Genomic DNA, 5,268 nt, shown 5'->3' on the forward strand with positions numbered 1-5,268 from the left:
TATATGTCAGGCTAAGCCAATATTATCTCATTTGATCCTAACAACAACCCGGTGAGTTAGATGCTATTATTCCAGTTTTACAGTTGAGGAAGCTGAGGCAAATTAAGTGACTTGTTCAGGGTCACAGCTGATAGTGTTTGAGGGCAGATTTCAAGCCAGATCTTCCTTACTCCACAGCCAGCATTTTATCCACTGTGTCACCTAGATACCCTAAATGATCTCTATGCTCTCTTCTCTCTCTAAACCCAGGCTCAGCTTCGAGAGCTCTCTGTCTCTGTCTGTCTGTCTGTCTGTCTCTCTCTCTCACCCCTTCTCTCACCCCTTCTTAGAACACCATTCTCAGTCAGCTACAAGGACTCTGTGGGCATTAACTGAACTCATTTTTCTTCTTAAACCCAGCCCCCCTTCAATCTTCCCTATTACTGTCCAGGGCAATGCCATCCTCCCAGCCTCTCAGGTTCACAACCCTATATGTCATCCTTGACTCTTTGCTATCTCTCACGCCCATATTCAATCTTTTGCTGAGGCCTATTGATTTCACATTTGCAACATCTCATATACAGCCCCTTCTTTCCTTCAACATTACCCACACTCTAGTGCCCACCCTCATCACCTCATGCCTGGACTATTGCCATAGTTTGCTAGTGGATCTGCTGGTTTCTTCCCACTCCAATCCATCATTCAGCCACTAAAGTGATTTTCCTAAAGTGTAGGTCTGATTGTATCAACTCCCTCCTTAAAAATCTACTGGCTCCCTGTCGCCTCCAGAATCAAATATAAAATACTCTGGTGTTCAAATTCTTTCATAACTTAGCCCCCTTCGATCTGTCCAGTCTTTTTGATACAGTGACATTGGTCTCTTGGCTGTTTCATGAGCAAGATAATACACCTCTCAGCTCCAGGCATTTTCTCTGGCTGTCCCTCATGCCTGCAAGGTTCTTTCTTCTAATCTCTACCTATTGGCTTCTCTGACTTCCTTTAAGAGTTATCTAAAATGGGGCATCTAGGTGGCACAGGAATAGAGCACCAGCCCTGGATTCAGGAGGGACTGAGTTCAAATCTGGCCTCAGACATTTAACACAAAAAACTGTGTGACCTTGGGCAAGTCACTTAACCTCAATTGCCCTACCTTACCCCTCCAAAAAGCATAAGAGTTATCTAAAATCCTCTCATTTACAGGAAGCCTTTCCCAACTCCTCTCAATTCTACTGCCTTCCTTCTTTTAACTATTTCCTATTCACTGGAGTTCCATGACTCTGGAAGGGAGAGTGAGGCTGACAACTTTGTGCAACTCTGCCTCACTTACATTCAATTCATGTGCAAGTCAAAAACATCATCGGTCCTCTTCCAAAATGAAGGACAAACAACAATTTATGCTTTTTTTGTTTTGTTTTGTCTTTTTGGAGGGGGGAAGGCAGGGCAATTGGGGTTGTGACTCACCCAAGGTCACATGGCTAGTAAGTGTTGTGTCTGAGGCTGGATTTGAACTCAGGTCCTCCTGACTCCAGGGCTGGTGCACTATTCACTGCTCCACCTAGCTGCCCCAACAATTTATTCTTAATATACCTGTTTGCACATTTTGGTTTGCTTGTTATCCCTCCTATTAAATTGTGAGCTCCTTGAGGGCAGGGACTGTCTTTTGCCCTTTTGTTCATACCTTTCCCCCATTTCGCTTTCCCATAAACAGATGCAAAATTAAAATCATTAAGCAAACACTGAATACCTAATAGACACTGGGCTAGGTCTGAGTTTCTTTTGCTTTTTTGTTTTCCTCAACAAAAAAATATATTGATTTATTTTCAAATGGACAAATACATTTGTTTTGACAAACACATTTCTCTCTTTTTGACAATTTATAATCTGTGGCAATCTCATTTCCCCCTCTCCTATTCATTGAACAGCAACAACAAAAAGAAATAAAAATGTGAAAGCCCTCCCTCCACCACCCAAAAGAAAACCCCAAACTAGAAACAAAACCCTCATTATAAACACACTTAGGCCACCAAAGCTCCACGCCACGTTGGCTGTACTGGAAAATGTTTCCCTCTTTATATTTTAAATTCATCACCACTTTGACAGGAAATGAACAGCATTGTTCGTCTTCAAGTTTTGTAGACACAGAGATTATTGTTGCATTGATCAGAGTCTGAAAGGATTTTTAGACTTGTTTTTTTCTTAAGAGTTTTTGTTTTTGTTTTCTTGGCAATATTTTCTGATGTAGCTGTCTTGATTGTTTTTGGACCACACTGATTTTCACACAGATACTGCTGAGCCCAGGCCCTATTGGAAGCACTAGGGCTCTTTGGGAGAACCTGGTCTACGGAAGGGGCCCACATCCCTGCCCTGTTCCATGGAAAGAAGGAAAGAAAGGGGAAGTTGAGGAAATTGGAGGAAGTGAGGCAGCCATCCTTATGCCCCCAGCCATTTAAGAACCTTCAGATTATTGAAATTTATCAGCACTAAGGCCCAACCATGTGCTGGTATACTCTATCCCTGATGATAGAGATTAAGTCTTTAACGATGTTCTTCAGCTGCTATTCCACCTACATTCTCTAATCTCCCATGGTTCATTCAGAATTAATTTGCAGTATGTGTGGGGGTGTGTGCAAACACTTGGAAGTCAAAAGAAGTCAATAGCACCCCCATTCCCACCTCACCAGCCTCAGTCTTTCTGTCAACAGGTATTTATTCTGTGGTCACTGCCAACTGGGCAGCTAGAAGGCACAGTGGATAGAATGTTGGGTGCACAGTCAGGAAGACTCATCTTCCTGAGTTCAAATCTGGCCTCACTAGCTGTGTGACCCTGGGCAAGTCATTTAACCCTGTTTGCCATAGTTTACTCATCTGTAAAATGAGATAAAGAAGGAAACAGCAAACCACCCCAGTATCTTTGCCAAGAAAACTCCAAATGGGCTCTTGAAGAGTTGGACATGACTGAAAATAAGTGAACAACAATATTTGATATTCTACTAGTCAGTTGGAATAACAAACAAAGGCAAAACTGTCCCTGTCTACAAGAAACTTACATTATAATTGGTAAGACAACATGTAAATTAGTTGCCACAAGACAGACAGACACAGACACAGACACAGACACAGACACACACACACACACACACACACACACACACACACACAGGAGGAACCACAGACTACAGAAGGTGAGATTTGAGCTGAGGCAATGTGAGAGATGTTGAGAAATAGCAGGTGAATATTCACAAACTCCAACTGGAGGTAGAAACAGGTAACCAGGGAATCAGTGCCTTTCCCTCACTCTTCCCTCATCTACCCTTATTGCACTTCTTTCCTTGTATGTTCAAAATTTATGATTCCTGGAAAAAAGGTCAGGCAACATTAATCTGTCCTGTCATCATGCCAAGAAGACTCCTGTGACACAGACTCTTGGCTTCATGATCCCAAACTCCCAATTTCCAGTAGTACTTTGGGTGTAAAAGGAACTCATGGCAACAGGAAAGCTTGTAAGAGTACACAAAAAGTTGGAGTAGCCACCGAAACAATAACAGCTTGCATTTATCTAGTGGTTTTAGGTCTGCCAAGCACTTTACAAATATTACCTCCTTTTATCTTGCAGTCATCCTGTGTGGTAAGTGTTCCTCTTATTCCCAGTTTATAGATGAGGAAACAGGTCAAGAGAGGTTAATTGACTTGCTCAGGCTCATACAGCCAGTGTCTTGAGTCAGATATGAATTTAGGTCTTTCTGACTCCAAGAAAAAAAACATGATCATGAGATTGATTAGGTCGATGAACCTATAGTTAGTCTTTTACACTAAATATTTTTTTTCTAGAACCTAAGAAGAGAGAAAAAAAATCAGAACATTTAAAAGGTCATCTCCTTTTCCTTTTTCTTATCATCCTTTAGTAGGAACACTAATGGGCAATGTAATAATCAAAGGGCAAGCAGGCAAGAAAATAGTCTCTGAATAATCCAAAGAGCCTGAATAATTGATAATTCACTGTATTCTTCAAAATTCTGACATAGAAAGGCATGGAAAGGTCCAAAAATACATTAAAACTGGATGACATTAAGTAATTTTTCATCCTGCTATTATCCAAATATGACAACCCCTCAAACTGTTAACATAAAAGACAGCAATCCATTACCTGTACTGAGAAATTTCAAAGGCATATAATTCACCAGACTTGGGATCAAAATAAAGAAAGTGATGGTTTCTGTTTAAAGAAAGAAAGGAAGACAGTTTTGCACAACACCACGTGCTGTTCTTGTTTTTATTAGCTCCATGAAGTATTTTGTTTTCCTTAAAAATAGCAACTAGATGCCATAGTGATTAGCACAATGCAAATATACATCCAATTAGCACCATACATGCCACTAGCTTTTCTAATTTCTGCCTTTTGAGAATTTTATTTATAAATGCAATAAAGTTTCAATACATTGGAATTCTATCATGAAAAAAAGATGCCTTAAAAATGGGATGTGAATAGTGACATAAATAGACTAGATTTTCCCATTATCTTAGACGATGAGCCCAGGAAAGCAATGAAAAATTGCAAAAAGAAAAGCACAGCAACTGCAATGGATGTCCATTATACTCATTATCATTTTTCTACAAAGTACCAAAACACCATCTGTAACTCCGAATTTTCATTAATTATTTATCACTAAGGTCCAAATTATCATTTCTTTTCCGTTCACAGTAGAAAATAATATCAAAAGTCAAAAAAGAATTCTGTTTTGGAAACTTCAACTTCTCTTTAACTCATCACTTCATGGTTTGGAATAAGAATGAGTCTATGGAGCATCTCTTCTTGTCAACCCTACCTAGGTCTTTTAATGACATCCCTTTAAATGTACAGGTGCAATAGTCATAGTAGCAATTTTAAAAAATTCACATTTAAAAAGGTCTTGCCTAGTTACTTCACTTGTATTCAATGCTATGTCAATCAACATCATTCTCCTCATACCAGCTGGCCCACTTCTCAATTCATGCCAGTGATTACACAGGGGACTTTGCAGCTGGATCATTCAGTTCTAAAACTTTACTCATGAGGAAACTGAGGCTTTCAATGGTTGAGTGACTTGCCCAAGGTCACAGAACTTAATGTGTGATTAAGCAGGAACTGAAATTCTTAATCTATGATTGATGAACTTAAAAAATTTTTTTTATTGCTGTATTTCAATGTAATTGGTTTCCTTTTAAATCCTACATATTTAATTTTATACATTTAAAATATTCTGAAAAGGGGTTTATGACTTCATCAGACTTTTAGAGGAGTCCATAACACAA

Source organism: Petaurus breviceps, unplaced genomic scaffold, assembly GCF_028583685.1.
Source record: "Petaurus breviceps papuanus isolate PSGF00001 unplaced genomic scaffold, PetGlider_PUasm1.0 115, whole genome shotgun sequence".
NCBI classification, from domain to species: domain Eukaryota; kingdom Metazoa; phylum Chordata; class Mammalia; order Diprotodontia; family Petauridae; genus Petaurus; species Petaurus breviceps.